The following is a 23,588-nucleotide window of genomic DNA, read 5'->3' as shown; positions in this document are numbered from 1 at the left end:
CAATTCAAGGTGCTGGTTGTCAGTTGTCCTACATAAAATTGAGTCAGGTTACTTGTAGCACTGCATATCCCTGATGGTTTCTATCTACCCCACCAGATCTGGAAGGGTGGGCATGCTCCAAGTAAATGCTCCACCTACTCTGGACTCTTATATGCTTGCATGACACTATTGTCCTGAAATAATCATTATAGCCACTCAATTCTAACACTGTTTAGGACAATTTCTGCCTTCAGTATAACTTTATTGGACTTTGGATCCTTGGACTTATATCTAAATTGGGTGACAGCAAACTTTATTGGTCATAAGCTGTGATGGCATGGCAGCTGGAATGATCATTCCAGCTGCCGTGCCATCAGTCCCCTCTACCACATAGATCCTGCAGGAGAAGGGCAGTGTGGACAAGCATGGGGTCTGGCAGGATATGTTCTGACCCCCCCACCTCAGTCCGGGAGACTTGTGAACTGACTCAATTAGCTAGCAATTTAGTCCACGGCAGCTATCAGCTCTGGCAGCAGACCAGTGAACGTCTGCCAAGGTTTCCTTTATCTTTCCTGATGCCGGCGTCACAGAAGCTCGTTACCGGAGCAACCAGGAAGTCAGGAACAAACAGCAGTCCAGGCCAAATGCTCGGTCAAATAGTTCAGCTCAAGTTTCTCCAGTCAGTTTGTTTTGTCCGTCACAAAGTAGTAGAGCAGCCCCTCCTGCTTTTATACAATGTGGGGTGTGGCTCCGTGACTCAGCATTCTCTAGGCCTGCCCCATCTCTTCTTTTGTTGTTCCCGCCTCTCTTGTCTACAAAACCTGGGATCTAATCAGGACTGATTGTCCACAGCTGAGTCTGGAAGCATTACCTGGGCGGGGGGGGGGAGATACAGGAGACAGAGGCCTCGTCACCTTCTCCACCTGGCCTGACTCTGGCTCCTGGAGCTGAGCCAGAGAGGTCAGCCCTGCAGAGGGGAGCTCCAACGGCCCTTCCCCCTCACTCTCTGAGTCACTTTCAGGCAGGGGGCCAGGCCCGGGGGGTGGAGGTTGGAGCCACAACAGGGTAAGAGCTGTGAACCATAAACACAAAGCTTTTGCAGTGTCCCAGTATAACAGATATAGTGCCCTTGCTGACCTTAATAGGGACACTAAAGTGACAGGTCAAGATAGTTGTGATACTGATAACTCAATCAGGGGATCATGGTCCGAGATGAAGAATTTACTTTGGAAAGGGAAAAGTGTGAATTAGGTATTACATATCGGTCACACAAGAAGAGCATGGTATCCAAAAAGAGAAGCCACCTTCTGATTGGTGATTCAATTGTAATGTATGTAAATTTAGGAAAGGATATGAAGGTTTTGAAAGAGGTCAGGTGTCTGCCTGGTGCTACTGCCAGCAGAGACAACAGGCGTATTCTTAAGACAGTCAAGAATGCCAGTAAGGATTCTGATGTTGATGCTATTATACATCTTGGCACAAATGATCTGTCCCAAAAAGATATACTCTCTGTGCAGAATGATTTCCAGAGCTTGGGGTATGAACTTAGTAGTATAGGTTGTAGGCTTATCTTTTCAGAGGTTTTATCAGTATATAAGGAACAAAAGGTAAAGGCCAGCATGTAGTGGAGTTTAATGTGTGGCTAAAGGAGTGGTGTAAAAGGGAAGGCTTTGGTTTTATTAGTCATGGTGGCTGCAACTGGTCCAATGAAAAACTGTACAAAAGAGATGGATTGCATCTATCAAAGAAAGGGACTGAGTTACTTAGAAATAAATTCACAGATTTTCTGGATAAACATTTAAACTGAACAGAGAATTATTTGATACAGAAAATTTCTGTCCCCAGCAATCCAAATTTAATAGGGTTATCAGTGCATGTAACATAGATGTCTGTGTGGGTAAGATTATCAGCCCTGCTATCAACCAAAACCAAGCATTTAATAGTGAGTGCCATACCATGTGCATTAATCCAACAGGTGGCAAGAAAGTAGGGGCAGTCAGGCACAACACAGGTTATGTAGACAGTAAACACAAGGTCAATCCAAATGGACTCAAATGTCTATACACCAATGCAGAGTATGAGGAATAAACAGGGTGAATTAGAAATTCAAGTAAACGAGGGCAGATATGATATTGTTGCCATTACGGAAACTTGGTGTGATGAAACCGACAAATGGAACATACAGCTAGAGGGATATAAATTATTTAAAAGAAACAGACCAAATAAAAGAGGAGTTGGAGTTGCACTATATATAAGAAATAACTACATCTCTACAGAAATAGAGCACAACAATGATGAAAATTATCTTGAATGCATCTGGGTCAATATAAAAGGGGGGGAAATGATATTACCATAGGTCTATACTATAGGCCACCCAACCAAACAGAGGAAGTAGATGAACTTTTTGCTAGTCAGCTAACTAAGGTATGTAGGAAGCACATCACAGTAGTAATGGGGATTTTAACTACCCTGACGTCAACTGGGAGACCAAGTCTGCACCAAGTGGAAAATCCAACAGGTTTCTAACAAACCTAGCAGACAACTTTGTTTCCCAAAAAGTAGAGAAGGGAATAAGGGGATGAGCCATATTGGACTTAATTCTCACTAACAGAGATGAAATGATAGAAGATGTAGAAGCTACAGGAATCTTGGGGGCAAGTGATCACGCAATATTGGAATTCTACATTAAGCAAATACAAGTAGTAGAACAAAGTCAAACTAGAGTCTTGGACTTTAAGAGAGCTAATTTCAATAGACTTAGAGAGAGCTTGAGAAGGATTCCATGGATGAGAATCCTCAAGGGGAAAACAACTCAAGAAGCTTGGGAAATTTTGAAAAGTGAGAATATAAAAGCGCAGTCTAGCACAATACCAATGAAGAAAAAAAAAATAGATCTGAAAAGAAACCAGCATGGAGGCATAAAGAACTATCTGACAAATTGAAAAACAAAAAGGACAAGTATAAAAAGTGGAAAGAGGGGCAAATAACTAAGGCAGAATATCAGCAAATAGCCCGAGCCTGTAAAGATGAAGTGAGGAAAGCTAAGGCTCACAATGTACAAAGGCTAGCGACAAAAGTAAAAAATAACAAAAAGAGCTTCTTCCAACATGTTAAAAACAAGAAAAAAGTCAAGGAAACAATTGGCCCATTGCTGGGAGAAAGTGGCAAGAAGATGACAAGCAACAGGGAGAAAGCAGATCTACTTAACTCATATTTTGCATCTGTCTTTACACAAAAGGAAAAAACAATCTAACCTATCAAAAACAGCACCACAAAAAAAAAAAAGATTAGGAACACAAGTTAAAATAGGGAAGAAAATGGTAAGTGAACACCTGTCTACCCTAGATGAGTTCAAATCACCAGGACCGGATGGATTACACCCCAAGGTTCTGAAGGAACTGGCAGACGTGATCTCAGAACCACTGAACTACATCTTTCAAAGATCCTGGAGAACAGGGGAGCTGCCAGAGGACTGGAAAAGAGCTGATGTAGTTTCCATCTTCAAAAAAGGAAAAAAAACAGATCCAGGAAACTACAGACCTATCAGCCTGACCTCAATACTAGGGAAGATTCTGGAAAAGATAATCAAGCAACGAATCACCGAACACCTAGAAGCAAACAAAGTAATAACTAAAAGCCAATCTGGGTTTGTCAAAAACAGATTATGCCAGACTAATCTTATTACATTCTTTGACAAAGTGACAAAATTAATAGACCAGAGGAATGCTGTTGATATAATTTACTTGGACTTCAGTAAAGCATTTGATAAAGTAGACCATAACATACTACTAGATAAAGTAGAGAAATGTGGGTTAGACAGCACCACCACCAGATGGATTCGTAACTTGCTGACCACCTGCACTCAACGTGTAATCCTCAATGGAACTACATCCACATGGAGGGAAGTATGCAGTGGAGTACCCCAAAGCTCTGTTTTAGGCCCAGTACTCTTCAACATCTTCATCAATGACTTGGACAAGGGGATAGATGGGGAACTCATCAAATTTGCAGATGACACCAAGCTGGCAGAAATAGCCAACACTCCAGAAGATAGGCTCAAGATACAGAAGGATCTTGACAGACTTGAACATTGGGTACTATCTAACAAAATGAAATTCAACAGTGAAAAAGTAAGGTTCTACATTTAGGCAAAAAAAACAACAACACCAAAATGCACAGGTACCGGATATGTGGTACCTTGCTCAATAGTAGTACCTGTGAGAGGGATCTTAGAGTCTTAGTGGACAACCATTTAGATATGAGCCAGCAGTGTGCAGCAGCTGCTAAAAAAGGCAACACAGTTCTGGGCTGCATAAACAGAGGGATAGAATCAAGATCATGTAAAGTGTTAATACCACTTTATAATGCCTTGGTAAGGCCACATTTGGAATACTGCATTCAGTTTTGGTCGCCAAGATGTAAAAAAGATGCTGAGACTCTAGAAAGAGTGCAGAGAAGAGCATCAAAGATGATTAGGAGACTGGAGGCTAAAACATATGAAGAACGGTTGCAGGAACTGGGTATGTCTAGTTTAATAAAAGGAAGGACTAGGAGAGATATGATAGCAGTGTTCCAATAACTCAGGGGTTGCCACAAAGAAGAGGGAGTCAAACTATTCTCCAAAGCACCTGAGGGTAGAACAAGAAGCAGTGGGTGGAAACTAATCAAGGAAAGAAGCAACTTAGAACTAAGGAGAAATTTCCTGACAGTTAGAACAATTAATAAGTGGAACAACTTGCCTGCAGAAGTTGTAAATGCTCCAACACTGGAAATTTTTAAGAAAATGTTGGATAAACATCTGTCTGAGATGGTGTAGGGTTTCCTGCCTGGGCAGGGGGTTGGACTAGAAGGCCTCCAAGGTCCCTTCCAACTCTGTTGTTATTACTATTACTATAATTGGACTTATCTCTAAAATGGTAGTGTTGTAGAAATAATCAGGTTTGGATTCTAGTGCTAATAACCTGATGTCTCCTCATTTTTCTTTTCCATTCTATTTGGAACCCAATTCTGCTAGGAACAACCAAATGCATTAGTCATCTGGAGCAATTAATGATGCAGCCATCTTCATTCTGCCTTTGGCATCCTCTAGGCTCTATGGTATAGGTGAATGGATGGGCCTGCTTCTTGTCCAGGAGGCTGAACAGATGGCTTTCATCTGATTCGGGAAAATGAGGACATGATCCAATTTATATTACAAATCCCTATGAGACAATTTCATTGACAAGTGTCTGAATGTGGTTGATTGTAGACTTTTTATAAACAAGTACTGTAAGGAAAAAAAGAACCTCCATGAATATTCATTACTTCTAAGTTGAATGAGAGCAGTCATTGGCATAAAGCAGTACCTGCAGCCCAATTCATTATGTAGCTTTGAGGCCATTTGAATTTCATGTGTAAACTGCTATATACTTATATGCTGCATGGAGAGGGAAAGAAATACATCACAATGATTACAAGAGAGATAAAATCTCACATCAGGAGTTAGTAACATTGCTGGTTCCATATACCCCTACAAAGTCAAAACATTGCATGGTTTTATTTAAGATCATCAGAGCCTGGTAAGAATTAATATTATAAGATCTCATAGGATCTCATTCAAAAATTACAAAATCTTATAAGACATTGTGCACATTTTTTCCTTTATTTCACAAAAGTTCACAATCCAATAGGAATTTTGGATATATATATATATATTTAAATCTCTTATACCTTCTCTGTACTGACATTTGCAAGTTTGCAAGATGTCTATTACATATATATTACACATATTATGCAAATATGTAAAAAGTATACTAAGTAAAGTTTAGAATCAGACTGGAATCAGATAAATCCAGGTTTAAATTTCCATTGAAGACTCTGGTCTAGTTAATTTCCCTCAGCCAATCTACAAGGTTGGAAATTGAGGCATTGAGTAATAATTATGGAATATAAATGGAATATATATGCCACTTTAAGATCTTTAGAGGTAAATGGAATAGGGACATAGAAAATAACTAACATTTATATTTCATCTTCATCTTCATTCAAGGTGAGATCCATGTTTTCTGCCCTCCTTTCCCATTTTGTCATAAGGATAATTTCATGTGGTAGCTAATCTAAAAACTGGTGAATGATGTTTAGTAATTTGATAAGCATTATGGCTTGGTAGCCCCTTCATGGATTACTGCCTTGTTCTGGCGAAGTGGTTTACATAGCTCAATGAAGCTATGAGTTATGCTGTGCAGGGACACCCAAGATGGATAGGTTATAGCAGAGAGTTCTGACAAAACATGATCAACTGGAGAAGGAAATGGCAAGTCACTCCAGTATCTTTGCATGAAAACCCCATGGAGAATACAAAAGGAAAAAAGAGATGATGCCGGAAGATGAGCCCCTCAGGTCGGAAGGTGTCCAATATGCTACTAGGGAAGTGCAGAGGGCTAGTTCAGAGCACCAGAAAGAGTGAAGTGATTGGGCCAAAGCTGGAAGGACACTCAGCTGTGGATGCATCTGGTGGTGAAAGGAAAGTCCAATGCTGTAAAAAAAAATGTCTCCATAGGAGCCTGGAATGTAAGATCCATGAATAAAGGCAAGCTGGACGTGGTCAATCAAGAGATGACAAAACTGAACATCGACATCTTAGGAATCAGCAAACTAAATGGACAGGAATGGGTGAATTTAATTCAGATGACCATCAGGTATACTACTGCATGCAAGAATCCCTCAGAAGAAATGGAGTAGCCTTCATAATCAATTAAAAAAATAGGAAAATAAATACTGGGATACAATCCCCAAAATGACAGAATGATCTCAGTTTGAATCCAAGGCAAACCATTCAATATCACAGTTATCCAAGTCTATGCCACAACCACTGGTGCTGAAGAGGATGAATTGACCGGTTCTATGAAGCCCTACAGCATCTTACAGAATTAACACCAAAAAATGATGTCCTTATCATCATGGGGGATTGGAATGCTAAAGTAGGAAACCAAAAGATAACTGGAATAACAGGAAATTTTGGCCTTGGAGTACAAAATGAAGAATGGCACAGGCTGATAGAATTTTGTCAACAGAATACGATGGTCATAGCAAACAGTCTTTTCCAACAACCCAAGAGATGACTCTACACATGGACCTTAACAGACGGTCAACACAGAAATCAGATTGACTGTGTGCTCTGCAGCCAAAGATGGAGAAGCTCTATACAGTCAGTAAAAATAAGACCAGGAGCTGACTGTGGCTCAGATCATGAGCTTCTCCTTGCAAAATTTAGGCTTAAATTGAAGAAAATAGGGAAAAGCATTAGGCCACTCAGGTATAAACTAAATCTTATCCCTGATGAATATACGGTAGAGGTGACAAATAGATTTAAGGAATTAGATCTGATAGACAGAGTGCCTGAAGAACTGTTCACAACATTGTACAAGAGGTAGCAACTAAAACCATCCCAAAGAAAAGAAAGGCAAGTAAGCAAAATGGCTTTCTGAGGAAGCTTTGCAAATAGCTGAGGAAAGAAGGGAAGTGAAAAGCAAGGAAGAAAGTGAAAGATACACCCAGTTGAATGCAGAATTCCAGAAAATAGGTAGAAGAAATAAGAATCCTTCTTAAACGAACAGTGCAAAGAAATAGAAGAAAACAATAGAATAGGGAGGACCAGAGATCTTTTTCAAGAAAATTGGAGATATGAAGGGAATGTTTCATGCAAAGATGGGCATGATAAAGGACCAAAATGACAGGGACCTAACAGAGGCAGAAGAGATTAAGAAGAGGTGGCAAAATTACACAGAAGAATTATACAAGAATGAACTTTACATCCCTGATAACTATGATGGGGTAGTTACTGACTTTGAGCCAGACGTCCTAGAATATGAAGTCAAATGGGCCTTAGGAAATCTGAGCAACAACAAAGCTAGTTGAGGTGACAATATTTCAGCTGAGCTATTCAAAATCTTAAAAGATGATGCAGTAAAAGGGCTACACTCAATTTGCCAGCAAATTTGGAAAACTCAACAGTGGCCATAGGATTGGAAAAGGTCAGTTTACATTCCAATTCCAAAGAAAGGCAATGCCAAAGAATGTTCAAACTATCGCACTCATTTCACATGCTAGTAAGGTTATACTTAAAACCCTATAGGCTAGGCTCCGGCAGTATGTGGACCGAGAACTACTAGAAGTACAGGCAGGATTTTGAAGAGGCAGAGGAACTAGAGATCAAATCGCCAATATACGCTGGATCATTGAGAAAGCTAGGGAGTTCCAGAAAAACATCTACTTCTGCTTCATTGACTATGCTAAAGCCATTGATTGTATGGATCACAACAAATTGTGACAAGCTCTTAAAGAGATGGGATACCAGACCACTTATTTGACAGTTGAGAAACCTATATGCAGGTCAAGAAGCAATAGTGAGAACTGGACATGGAACCACTGATTGATTCAAAATTGGGAAATGAGTCCGGCAAGGCTATATAGAGTCACCCTGCCTATTTAATTTATATGCAGAACACATCATGAGAAAGACAGGATTAGATGAATCAAAAGTTGGAATTAAGATTTCCAGGAGAAATATCAGCAACCTCAGATATGCAGATGATACCACTCTAATGGCAGAAAGTGAAGAGGAACTAAAGAGCCTTTTGTTGTGGATGAAGAAAGAGAGTGCAAAAGTTGGCTTGAAACTCAACATTAAGAAAACTAAGATCATGGCATCTGGCCCTCTCAATTCCTGGCAGATAGATGGGGAAGAAATGGAGGTAGTGACAGATTTTATTTTCCTGGGCTCCAACATCACTGCAGATGGGGACTGCAGCCAAGAAATTAAAAGATGCTTGCTCCTGGGGAGGAAAGCTATGGCAAATCTAGACAGCATTCTAAAAAGCAGAGACATCACCCTGCCAACAAAAGTGCATATAGTCAGGGCTATGGTTTTCCCAGTTGGAATGTATGGCTGTTAAAGTTGGACCATAAGGAAGGCTGAGCACCAAAAAATTGAGGCCTTTGAACCATGGTGCTGGAGAAGACTCCTGCGAGTCCCTTGGACTGCAAGGCGATCAAACCGGTCAGTCCTAGAGGAGATCAAGCCTGACTGCTCTTTAGAAGGCCAGATCCTGAAGAGGAAACTCAAATACTTTGGCCACCTAATGAGAAGGAAGGACTCACTGGAGAAGAGCCTAAAAAGAAGAAAGGGACAAGAGAGAACGAGGTGGCTGGATGGAGTCACTGAAACAGTAGGCATGAGTTTAAATGGACTTCAGAGGATGGTAGAGGACAGGAAGGCCTGGAGAAACGTTGTCCAAGGGATCAGAATGGGTTGGACATGACTTCGCAACTAACAACAACAACATGGCTAGGTAGGGATTGAAACTGGTTTTCCCAAGTCCTGGTACAACATTCTACTTCTATGCCACACTGGCTCTCAAACTTCGCAGAAACACATTAAAAATCTATGGATTACACTTGAGAATCAAGTTCTTTGACATGTGTTAAGATTCAATAAAGAAGCATATGCTAAAGTTTTTTTCTTCTTTTAACAACAGTAATTATCACGTAGCTCTCTTCAGTTTCAAATATTGGAAAATTCAAATTGTCAGAAATAAGGCTTTATTGTATATACAGTATTCGACATACCGTTAAGTTTTCTGCCTTTTTGTCTTTATGATACTCAGAATATTAATATTCCACAGGGTAATATTATTTAAAAACCCTTTCCATAATTCAAAATATTGCATATGAATTCAACATTAATGCTTTCCATTTTAATCATCTTATTCACTAGAGGAAAAGAAAAGTTTCATTTTGACATTCATATGGCTTCAAGGTTTCCTGATAAATGCATCCCAGTCTTGGGAATTGCAGATGCTAACTTTCTAGGATCATATTGCTTCTCTGAATGTCTGAGTGTTTTCAGTGATCATCTATGCTGAGTTAAAGTTCTACTTAAAGCAATATATGTTGAGATTCAGGAATGCTGAAAATTCATTTATCTTACTTTAAAAAATATACATTTATGGTTGATATGCAGTATGATAGAAAAGATAATTATATGATATCTTACATAGTGCTTTCCAGAGGAACACATGTACAAAAGGGAAATTAAGATTATACACCTAATATCCTCTATGGTATTGAAGCTATCTATTCCTGCCAATTTCACCCCAAATTGTATCTGATTCCATGCAATATTTATCCGTATCTCTGATTCTCTTTTTCTCTTTGTCTTTCTCTTGTCAGAGGTTGGGTTCCAAAATAGAAATCAGTTCTTCAACATCATAGAGGGCAAGGTTATGAAGCAAAGAAATAAGCAACTTCTTCTGAAAACAGAATATAAGGCAAAAGGGTTATCAGCTGCCAAAAATTCAAGGAGTTCTTTTTGATCCTCTTATTTGTTCCATCAACCAAAAGGTCAATCAGCTGAATTCTCATAAATGTTACTGTAAACTAATTTCCCCAAATAAATTATTCTTGTATTACTTATTTTCTAAAATGAACTGCCCATCTACATCATCTTAATTTATCTTCTCTACTTTATCTACCCAGAAAAGTATAATTTCTCTTTTTTTCTCTATTTTTTGTTATAGTTTATCCATTCAGTCTTTTCAACTCAGAGTATGCCAGACAATAATAGAAGCCTAAGAATATATATGCTGCAGTTTAAAATATTTTAACTGTTTTAAATGTTTAATCATTAAAGATAAACCACAGAGATCTATTTCTCATTTTTTGATTAAACACACTTTGGGAACAAAGTTAATCATACCATTTATGATTTGTAGGAGTGAACTATTGTCACTACCATGTTTTCCCGAAAATAAGACCCTGTCTTATATTTTTTTGAACCCTGAAATAAGCACTTGGCCTTATTGCCATACGCTCAAAAGCCTGATTTGGCTTATTATCAGGGGATGTCTTATTTTGGGGGAAGCAGGGTACTTAAAACTAATTTAATATTGAATTTTTGTAATTTTACACTACAGCTGACCTCAGGATGACAAAAAGCTATAATAAAAAAAAGCTTGAACTAATTCTTATTTGCTTCTAAAATTCTATGCTGACTCCTTGCCATCTGCTTCAAGGCATGCATGAGAAGCTCCAAAAATAGTTTCTGTTTCCCAAGGTCAGTTCTGATGTTACATACCTAATATCCTGGTTATGATTCAGACCTTGATTCAGGAAAAACACTCTCTTATCTCACCATGAATTATTTTTAAAATAAAATTTTCCACTCTGATATGTTGTTACATAAGAAAGTAACTGGCTTTTTGCCAGTAACTTGCAATTTGCCATTTTTGAACTCTTTCCTACCTGTCTGCCAGCTACACATAATTTTCCTGGAGGATATCTGTTTAGAGAGTCTTAAGGAAAAAAATTGCTCATGCTGTCCATGCTGTGGAATCCGTAGCAACTATGGAGGTTTCATCAAAATCACAAAACATATGTTGTGGCATTAGAAAGCATGCTTTGCCCCATGTATTTGTGTATGATTTGACACCATGCAATACAAAAGGAGACGAATCTGTGTTGAGACAGGTAACACACATTTGCTGAATGTAGCCTGAATAGTACTTATTTTAAATCCAATATTTGTACTTGCTATTCAAGAAATATATGAAAAAAAATCTCCCAAGTGGCCTTTTTTATATTATTTAATTCACTCATTTTAATTTGGGCTAGCCATCTGTAAAGCTGAAAACAGTTTAGGTAAACATCTCACTTACTTCCTACTAATATACCATTTCAAATGTCATATTTCTATGACAAATAAATTAAAAGATAGCAGCCTAAAAGTAACTATTTTTCAAAATCTCAAAAATAGTCTAAACATGAGTATCTGACTTTAAACTTTAGTAAAATTGCAGAGTTTATTAAATGGGTGGAGTTTGATTCAAGAACACCAATTATTAATAAATCTTGTAATGTCAAGGGATATTTTAATGTTACCAATAGCTTTCATCATTTTTAAAAAATATGTTACTAGTTTTATAAAATATATAATTTAAATTTTATTACTGTATATTCATGAACTATTTCGGGCTCTGCCAACATTGTGTTCTTTGCTCTAGAAATCTGTCCATGTAATGTATACTCATCTATCTTTCAAATAGTTGATGGCTATGGTGTCTCTATATGGCTGAATCTAGTAGTTTTTTCTAGTATCTAATATTTCTCTGGTATTAATTTTTTCCTTTTGTTCTGTTTCTGGATATTTTTAGTAGATTGATGTGGAAAATAAGCAAATAACCTGGATGAATTAATTAAAAACCTATCTGATAAATTCTTTTTACACCTATAATGTTAATAGATATGCTTCCTGCACAGTTAGAATCAATGCAATTAGAACCATCCTAGACCTGCCAAAATGTTGACTGTTAAAGATCTATGGTTGAGCCATTGATTCATGAGAGCTCAGGACTCACTCATTTGATGGGTGAAATTGTAAATTACATGTTCTCTCCATTGGATTTGTATTTGTTTAGTAACTCAGGCTGATTCTATCCAATTTTTGAAATGATATGTGAATGGTAATAACTTCTTATTTTTTAAAAATGGAAATTATTGCATGTCTCTATGTGACACCTGCAAATAATATTAGGAAAATATACCATAAAATTAAGATATTTTGGGTGTCGTGGCATCAAAATTTTACCAATCAATGTCACTGAAAGAACTACTTGCCTTATAAGATGTTTTTCGGTTTTAGAGAACACTGTACAGCAGTCAGGTGGATTTTCCTCTCTCCCATTCGCAAGTAGAAAATTTTAGATCCATTTTAATTAGAGGAAAAAGGGGATTTTTCTCAAGTTGTGATTACCATGGTTAATTTACTCAGTGCTTGAAGTCCAAAATAGTTTTTGCTCTATAACCTTGAATAATTTAGGATGAGAAATTTAAGCCATCATTGGGAATAAAAAGATAGAACCAATATTCTTTTCAGAGGTTTTATTAAATATGAGAAAATAATTTGATAGAAATATATCACATCAAATACATTTATTCAATAGGTAGATATATAGTTATTTTGGCTACCATTTTTTCATATATTTGTATTAAAAAATTTCTTGATATAAAGTACAAATAAAATAAAGATGATGGAAAAAGGGGAAAGGAAAGGGGATAGAAGAGATAAAGTGAGGAAGATGGAAAAATAAAAAAAAAAGAAACAGAAAAGCAATATATTCTGAGTTTTAGGTGCTTTAAGTATTAATAAAGTTATAATATCAACTTTTTAGTTATATTAAATAGTAACTACTAGCCATTTCTATCGCAGCAATCCATTTAATTGTTAAAACACAAAATCAAAAATTCATTTTCCCCTGTCATTCGGAAAACCCAGAAGTGGTTTCCAAATAACCAAAAAATATTTAATTAGGGTAGTCAATTTTGCTATTTCTGCCAGTTTCATCATCTTTTAAATCCATTTTGTCCATTCTGGGAATTAACTCTTCTTTCCATTTTTATAGAATAATTGCAGCTGTCAGCATGTATAGCAACAAAATTACATTTTTTCCATTTCTTTATCTAATAACCCTAGAACAAAACTTTCCAGTTTACATTGTAAGTTCGTTTTTTAAATCTTCTGAATTGGACAATGACTCTGATCCCAATATTTCTTTGCCTTGTCACATGTCCACCACATGTGATAAAAAGTATCCTTCTTACACTTGCTTTTCCAACAAACATTCTAAACACTCTTGTACATATTTGATAGTTTATATGGTATTAAATACCACGGCTACATTATTTTATAGAAATTCTCTTTAAGGTTATAATTCAGTCCTTTAGTCCACTTATATTCTCATTGCTCTAACAGTATATTATAACCAAAATTTCTCGCCATTTGAATCACACCTTTCTAGGTTTAATTATAACAACCTAGATTATAACAGAATTTATAAGATTTCATCATTAGTACATGGTATCATTTCAAATTCAGTTTTATCAATTTCAAAACCACATTTTTAACCAAAGTAAATCTTTCTTTCAATTGTAGATAGGTATCATGTATGAAGTTCTAGTTCCAGGTCTTGTTTGATTTAAGAATGAGTTCACTTTGAATGAAGAATATTATTTTACTATACATCTACCAAATGGAATTATCATTTCTTTTCTAAAAATGGCTTCTTGGGATGACACACAAAATGGTGGCATAGTGGTTAGAATGCAATACTGCAGGCTACTTCTGCTGATTGCTGGCTGCCAGCAGTTCGGCAGTTCATGTCTCACCAGCTCAAGGTTGACTCACCATTCCATCAAGGTTGATAAAAGGAGGCCCCAGATTGTTGGGGATAATATGCTGATACTCTCAAAGTAAACCACTTGGAGAGGATTGTAAAGCACTATGAAGCGGTATTTAAGTCTAAGTGCTATTTCAGAAAAAAAGGTCTTTGTATTTAGGCTGTTGGTTTGAGCTCCAAGCTTGGCAATTTGCTTGCAAACGTTTCATCACCATTTGAGGAGATATCGTCAGTGTGTTTTGAGTTCTCAGAATGCAAAACAAATGGTGACAAAACGTTTTCAACCAAATTGCCAAGCTCAGAGCTCAAACCAATAGCCTAACTACCAGCTAACTACTAATATTCAAACACATTTCAGTCTTTGCATTTATTCCAGACTTTAAATGGCATGCCTGACAAAGTGATACTTGAAATCTGCATTCATTTTAATTTTAAATAGATAGGTGCATTCATTTTAATTTTAGATAGATAACTTCATGACCTCTGAAATCCAGTAACATCTTATTCTATAAAGTTACCCATTCCTTCATCCAAACCAAAGAACATGCCTCAGGATACATTTTTAAATCTGTACCTGATTTTTTGGTATCTTGTAGCAATTTATACTAATTATTGGATTTTTTCCCCCTTGCCATGCTACCAAGAATATCTCTGATGCTGTACCAAAGTAGTGCCAGGCTCTGTCTCTTCAAAGTACTATTCAGTACTAGGTGTGCCTTTCTTTTAAATCTAAAGAAACCGTCCTTGAATTGGGATGCGGACATTTCTCTGACTTTGACAAGTGGGGCAGCCATTTCCCTGTATTTATAAGAAGCAGGTTGTTTTATTTAATGCCTTTAAGGGATGCCTTGCTCAATTCTCTATCAGAATTTTCGGAAATGTTTCCAGCCGTATTGTGAAACTTTTCATGGAGAAAATGAATCATGGCTTGGATATTAAAACTTGTTAATAATGCTTTTTCTCATGTGCTCTAGCAATAATGAAATACATTTTATTCATATATCTTCTTGTTTTGCATTGCCACAGGGTATGAAGTAGTAGAGTTTGGAGGTCCCACATATCAATATAAGGAATATCATTTTGACACTCTCCAACTTTACATTGTCAAGAATATCCTTGCACATTTAGGTAAGTGATATTAAAGATATGAGAAGATAGAATATTGTTTACTTTTGGAGATTGGATAAAAATTTAAGAATTTAAGCTGGAAATATGAATTATGTTTGGGACACTGTTAAGGAAGAAAGGTATATTATAGAAGAATTTTTGATGAATACTGGAAGATGGAATATCGTTTTGGTCTTGATCGATGAAGATTGGATATATATTTGGTCTTAATTGATGAAGATATTTTATTGATGAACTGAAAATACTAACTTAATTGGAAGATTCTGAAGATTTTAGGAGTGGAATGGACTGATATATAATGGACTGGAAGAAGAATGTTTTTTTGTTTTGTTTTTGGAAGGGGAGTTAAGGTCTTGACTTATGTTGTATCTTAATTTATGATTGTTAATTTTATACCCTGTACTTTGTTCTGGGAAGTCTCGGGGGGTGGGGGGGAGGGGGGAGATGAAGGATCAATGTAAAGGAATGATTGAAGATATGTAATTAAGAAATAGAAATAATCTGAAATGAAAGCGGGGCTGCTCAGCTGCCATTTCAGAAGGGAATGGAGAGGGAGAGGAGGGAGTGAAGGAAGAAAGCAGGTAGGAAAGAGAGAGGTAGAAAAAGGGGAAAGGAGAGGAAGAAGAAAGGGGAAAGAGAGAGGGTTAGAAAGGGTGGAAGAGAAGAGTAGGGAAAGAGGAGAGGATGTAGAAAAGCGAAGGAGAGGAAGGATGAAGAAAGTAGAAGAAAGTAGAGAAGGGAGGAGGAAGGTTTGTTAAGGAAGGAAGTGGTAGCTGGGCAGGTCCGAATAAGTAACAAATGAAAGTTAATGATTAATGTTGAATAAGAGACTGTATATTGAATAGGTTGTTGGAAAATGAAAATAAAACTTTTTACAAAAAAAAATAATAATAAAAAAAAAAGAATATCCTTGCACATTGACCTTGCCAAAGACAGATATGAGTACTCAGAGAAATACCAAAAGAACAAAAGGGTCTGGAAACAGGAGACAGGTATTTTTAAACTGTGTCATTCCAAGGAACTGGCAGGTTTTTATAAGCAGTTGCACAAAAGAAAGCAATCTTGTCTGCTTGAGATCTTTTAATAGATTTGTTATATATTTTTGACAATAACTATGGCTGTGCCAAGCATTCAAAAGGGTGTTCACAAAGTATGTTAGAATGATCCATGCTTTTCCTCAAAGTACTGAAAGAGTTGTATCCTTAGAAAGGCATGCCGCTTCAGAGGCAAGTCTAGTTGTCTGAGAATGCACGTGAATGTATAGACAACACTTCTGTTAGAACGATCAATGAAACAAAATATTTGTGCATGCATAAGTATAAGTGACAGCCAGAAATAACTTTTGAAGTAACTGCAGAAGCTGTTCAGAAAAGTGCTACTTTGTTCACAATATGCTTTATAAATTGCTCTGTTGCACAGCTCTTATAATAACCCTTTTGAAATATTACATTTAAGGAAACAAAAGTATTTTAGTGTGTTGTGGCAAAAAATAACTCACCAAGAAAACCAATAAACCAGAGATAGTCCACCTGAAAATTTCATCAGTCCAAAGCAAGCAGTTTATTGTGAGTGATTATATTTTTCCATGAAGAAGGAAAAGGTAGTAGAATTTTCTGAGAAGCATGGTATAAAAAAGATCTTTAAATATAAATATGGACAATGGATTCTAGATTCTTTTATCAATATCCTGCTATTTTCTTTGTGTCATAAGTGGGTCATTGCAGATAAAGGCTGTAATCATTTAAAAAAGCGAAGGAAAGAAGCTTTGATAACTATGAGGTAATCATAGAAAAAGATGGTTTTCTGTTATTGTCCCAATTTGCTTGGCAGGAACATTAGCATGGGAAAACAAGTCAGGTAGGCTCAAAATTTCAACTGGTTCAACTTCACCCTCTGCTATGTCCTCGGGGGTAAACAAATCCTGGTGGATGCCTTGTCCCAGATGCCCAAATACAACAGTGCCAAAAAGGAAGTTGTCAATTCCATCATCCCTTTGAAATGAATAGCTGCATCAGCCCTCACAAGGCAACAAAAAATCCCAAAAGAATAGGTAGCTGGGGATATAGCCCAATTGCTGCAATCCATCTCCAGTCCCAGTCAATGGATTTTATTGTAGAATTGCCAGAAAGCTCAGAAAACACAATGATTTGGATTATTACAGACCTTTTCTCTAAATTTTGTGGCTTGCCCCAAGATCCCATTCACATGGACTCTAGTGAAGTTATTCGTGCAACATGTCTATCGAGTGCATGAAGTGCCGAAGTGCATAATATCATATTGTGGCATCCATTTAAAAATAAAATAAGGAAAAACTGGAACCCTTCAAAGTAGATTCATATTGTTAGCAGGTTTTCTATATGATTTAGTGATTCCAATGTTAGCTAAACTAGATTTCAATTGTGAAACAAAACATTATCCTTCAATTTCATTTTTAATGAAATACTAAGATAGTAATAAAGCTGCAGTTGAATGCCAAACAGGTCTAATCCTGTTATCAGAGCAGAATAGTTAAAAATAGGAGCCTGATTTAAAGTTTATGCATGTTTTGGTCTGATTTGTTATTCACTAAGCCACACATGTCAAACTTGAGGCCTGCAGGCCAGATTTGGCCCTCAATATGGTTAGATCTGGCCCACAGAGCTACCCTGAAGATGGTGAGGGGCCAGCCCCTGCCGCCTCAGCCCCGGCCCACCTCAGCCTGGATAGGCGTGCACACAGAAGCAACAAGCATGTGGGAGCTGACACGCAGCTGACATATAATGAGCACTGTCACCATGAAGTTGTAGTAGACCAGTGCATAGAGCCCCAGCAGCAGTTAGGTTGATAGATATGGAAGACTATGTACTTCCCAATGGGATATGGTGATGGAAGGTCATGGAGGGAGAGGTTGCATGGTCATGCATACTGTGACCATGCAACAGAGCTGGAAGATAGGTCTTTTCCTATCTGCTTTGCAGGAGAGGTTTGAAGACTATACTAGAGCACAACAAGTGGAGGGGGAGTTACTGAAAGTAAAATAGAGGGCGAGACCAGTGAAAGACTGTATCCGAGAATTTAGGAGGTTGGTAGGGAAGGTGCGGGGTTGGCCGGAGAGACTAGTAATACACCATTTCCGAGCTTGTTTGGATAAGACATTGCAGCAGGCCTGTGCCTGCAGGGGTATTGCACCCAGATTGTCAGCCTGGTTTCAGGCAGCAACAAAACTGGACATTGAATTCAGAGACACTCAGCAGAAAAGAGAGTGGAGTGCGAAAGACCAGTGACAGTCACCTCAGATGGTTAGCCCTACTCCGCCGGTAAAACCTCCTCCATTGCTAATGCCACCTACAGCTGTAATTCCACCAGCTAGGGCGGTCATATTGTGCTTTCAGTGCAGAAGGCCGGAATACAGGGCTGCGGAATGTACAGATAGTGGAATTACCAAATCAACCCCTGCTCCGATTAGTACAAAACGAGGGTCTGACAGGAAGACCATATGTACATCACTGGAGAAGTCCTGCAGAATGCACCACAGAATCCAGGCACAGTCAACCCCAGTGCTGGGTGTTGCAAGCCCTGTTGACACCACCGACACCAGTGATAGTGGCGGGGGGGGGGAGAGTCTGATCCTATGGTACATAAGCCTATCAAGCCATTTATAATCCCAGTGATGCTGGAAGCCACTCAGCAGAGGCAGTGCAATGCATTCACCGATTCAGGGTGTACATGCTGCCTCATGAGTCTAAAATTAGCATCTGACCTGGGGGTTCATTTAATAAAATTGGCTCAACCAATTTTGTTTGAGCAAATGGATGGGTCGTTGTTGGGGGAAGGACCTGCAATGTCACCAGTAAATTGACTCTTGAATTAGGCCAAAATAAAGAAAAGCTGCAGTTTGGAGTGGTTCCTCGGATAACAGAGGACGTTGTATTGGGGCTAGCATGGTTGGACAAATGGGGCCCTACTATTTGATGGCAGGGGTTGTCATCACTTTTGAATTGTGTTGGGACCCAACCCACCACTTCATGAAAGCTTACCATCATCACCAGGAACCACCCATTGTAAAACAGAAATGGAACTTGCCATCCCGAAAGAGTATATTGCACTATCTGAGGTTTTTAGTGAAAGGGAGTGTGATGTTTTACCACCACATCGACCAACCAACTGTGGAGTGGAGATAATTCCTGGGGCAACTCTACCAAAACCTAAAATGTATTTGATGACCCCCCAGGAATTAGTTGAGATGAGGTCCTACATTGAGAAAAATCTTAAAAGGGAGTTCATGCAGCCTGCACGGTCCAGGATTGCAGCCCCCATATTGTTCTTAGAGAAGAAAGATGGTGGGCTGCAATTATATGTGGATTTCAGGGGGATAAACATGGTCTGTGTTGAACATCTTTACCCCCTCCCTCTTCTTAAAGACATGATGGCATGGCTGTTGGAAGAAAGGCATTTTACAAAACTGGACCTTTGTGAAGTTTATTATAGAATATGGATTAAGGCTGTGGATGAATGGAAAACAGCCTGCAATTGTCCCTTAGACAGGTATGAGTTCCGTGTCATGCTGTTTGGGCTGCAGGGCACCCCGGCGGTGTTCATGCAGTTCATCAATGAGGTACTGCACCTCATTGCACCTTATACTATACACCTGTATAAAGGGGTTCTTGTCTATTTAGACAACATCCTCATCTATACCTGCTCCATGAAAGAATATTTCCACTGGTGAAAACAGTACTCAAAAAATTGTTCGACACACACTTGTATGTGAAACTCTCCAAGTTTGAGTTTCATAAATCGTCCTTGGATTACCTTGGCTTTAGGATATCACCAAAGGGAGTGGAAATGGACCCTAATAAAGTCAAGGTGATCCTAGATTGGCAAGCCCCTAAAACTAGGAAACGACTACAAAGTTTTTTGGGATTTGCTAATTTTTACTGCCATTTTATCCCCTCCTTTGCTAAGGTAGCACTCCTTCTGACCAATTTAGTATGGACTAAACATTTAAACAAAACCCCACATCTGGGTGTACCATTCAGTGGACTCCTGCTTGTCAACAGGCCTTCGAGCTCTTAAAGTCCTTGTTTGTGAAGGAGCCGGTTTTGAGACACCCAGATCCTTCAAAGTCATTTGTTGTGCAGGAGGACGCCAGCGAAGTAGCAGTGGGTGCAGTTCTTCTTGAGGCCAATGAGGAGGGGGCCCTCCAACCTTGTGCGTACACATCAAAGAAATTGAACACTGAACACAATTGGCCCATTTGGGGGAAAGAGGCGTTTGCAGTATGGTGGGTGTTATTGACATGGAGTCAGCTATTGGAAGGTGGGAGTGTCCCCTTTGATGTCTGGATAGATCATAAGAACCTGGAGGCTGTACAATTCCCATGTAAATTATCATTGAAACAGGTTCATTGGGCATTGTATTTCAGGAGGTTTAACTTCCAGTTAAAACATATCCCAGGGGGAAGGAATTTTCTAGCTGACACTTTATCTCAGAAGCCACAATATGACAACAGAAAGGAGGAGGTAATCCAGGCTTTAATCCCTATGAGAGCAGCAAAACCCAGTGGGACCTCCGACAAGGGTAACACACTCCAATAATTTGAAGGAAGACTTACCATGGACTATTAAAGAAGCCTTTGAAACTGATCCCTGGTTTCATGGAAACCAAACGTGGCTAACAAGGAGGGAGGTATTTGTGTGGAACGGTTCAAAATTATACATGCCAGAAAAAATGCGGCTAACTGTGTTACAATGATGTCACAATGTACTTCCAGCAGGTCACTTCGGATTCCTAAAAACATTACATTTAGCGAATCGACAGTTCTGGTGGCCACACATGCAGAAGGATATTGAGGCATATGTCCATAGCTGCAAAGTATGTACAACCATGAAGGCCAGGACAAGAAAACTCCCTGGACTGTTACAACCAGTAGCTAATCCTACTCAACCATGGCAACAGATAGCCATGGATTTCATAGTCAACCTCCCAAGTAGTCAAGGTAATAAGGTGATATGGACAGTCATTGACTTATTTTTGAAGCAGGCACATTTTATTGCCTGCTCCGGATTGCCTTCAGCTAGAAAACGAGCAAAGCTGTTCATAACACATGTGTATCACCTTCATGGAATACCTCAAAGAATAATATTTGATAGGGGTGTACAGTTTACCGCCAAGTTTTGGAGGAAATTCCTGAAAAGGGTGGGGGTCAAACAAGGGCTTAGCTCGGCTTTCCATCCAGCAACGAACGGAGTGGTGGAAAGAACAAATGCAATGGTGTAGAGATAATTGCACTGTTATATAAACCACCAATAATCTAACTGGGTGACCTCCTCCCTTTTGTGGAAATTGCCTATAACACAGTATACATAATAATACAGAGTTCACACCTTTCAAAGTAGTGACAGGAAAAGATTTCATACCTAAACTTGAGTGTCTGCCAGGTGCAACAAAGGATACTAATATAAAAGACTGGATGGCTCAGATACAACAGGTATGGGGATGCATCATGGACACATTAAAACAGGCAGCCGATAGATATAAGCACCAGGCTGATAAAACCCGATGGCCCCAAGCCCCCTTCTATGTCGGCCAACAAGTGTTTCTATCTACTAAATATTTGAAACTATGCTTACCTAGTAACAAACTCGGACCGAAATACATTGGTCTTTTTCCAGTGACACGGGTAATCAACCCAGTGACTGTACAACTCAAGCTACCCAACTTATTAAGAAAGACATATCCTGTCTTCCATTGCAATCTGTTATGTCCTACTCTGTCCTTCACACTTGGGGAAATAAAACCACAGCCCCGCCACCAGTATTAGTTGATGGCGAGCAACATTATGAAGTAGAAAAAGTACTGGATATGAGGTGGCACAGGAAAAAGCTCCAATACCTACTCTTATGCAGGGGCTATCCCCTTGCTGAAGCTACTTGGGTTCCTGAAAAAGATGTAGATGCTCCCAAATTGATTGCTCAGTTTTATAGAAGCCGGGAGGGCCAAGGGCTCAGCCTTTGTCTCACCATTGTCTTCCTGTTACAGACAGACACTCTGGAGTGCCAGCTGGAACTGCCATTCGGGGGGAAGATGGACATCACGATGAACAAGGGGGATGCATGCTACACTGTTGACCTGCTGGAGACCGAAATGAGTGATGGCAAAGCTTCCTGATGTTCACAGAGTCTGCCATGCCACAAGGAAGCCACACAGCTGCCAGACAGCTGAGAGGCGGTTGCACGGCAATGATGTCATCAGGGGAGTGCCGGAGGTAGATGGAATCACCTCCTGTCTCCCTGTCCCATTTTGCACTCTGTTGGCAATGCCCTGCTCTGGCTAGTGCCTGTTGTGTCTTGCCCGCTCTCACCGCAGCCGGGGTCTGCTTATGTGCTTCCGAACGCTGAAGAATGTTCTCCTGGCCCCAGCCCTGGCTCCATGCCCAGACAGGCTGAGGAGGGGGCATCTCCCGGCCCCAGCCCTGGCTCCATGCCCAAGCAGGCTGCAGAGGAGGGAGCACCCCCGTCCCCAGCCCTGGCTCCATGCCCAGGCAAACGGAGCAGCTAGACCCCTCCCATTCCTCCACAGCATGTGAGCCTGAGGAAAGTTTATTTCCAACAGCTGCTGATTGGAGTGACCCTCGCATCAGAAGACTGGATAGGCGGAGGCAACAGAAGGAAGGGAGGGGCAGGCCTTAATGAGTGCTGAGTCATGGAGCCACACCCCATGGCCTATATAAAGGATCTGCTTTCTGGCAGTCTCTGAGTCAGGCAAAGTCGAACTTATCTTGCTGAAGTCACTTTCTGGTCTCCTGCCTGCTCTGAGGACTTTGCTAGGACTTTGGGCAGAGCTGCAGAGGCAAGCCTGATTCGGATTTCCCTGACCCGGCCCTCAGCAGAGGAGTGGGACACGACAGTGCCAGAGCAGTGACTGGCTCATCTTCCACAGAAGGATCCAACCTAGGGGTCTGAACCTAAAGGGCATAAGTCAGACTGAATAGCAAGGCATAGAACCATTGCAAACACTTCTGGGTCACATGGAAGCGATTGACATTCGGGTTTGGTTAACGAGGGATGAGTACACAGATGCAATGTATAAATGGTGATGGGAAGTACGGGCAGGTAGCCCTAACAATAGTTTCTTTCCGATGGTCAGTAAGTGCCAGAAATAAAAGGCAGCAGCGGCAAACCAGGTTTGTTTTGGTTGTGTCCTTTATTCTTTTTTTTTTTATTGAAAGAGTTTTAAAAAACAAAAACATTTTCCCCCTTTTTTCCCCCCTCCCTCCCAAAAAACCCTCTTCCC

This window comes from Ahaetulla prasina, chromosome 8 (assembly GCF_028640845.1).
Source record: "Ahaetulla prasina isolate Xishuangbanna chromosome 8, ASM2864084v1, whole genome shotgun sequence".
Lineage (NCBI taxonomy): Eukaryota > Metazoa > Chordata > Lepidosauria > Squamata > Colubridae > Ahaetulla > Ahaetulla prasina.
Note: the sequence above shows the minus strand (reverse complement) of the source record.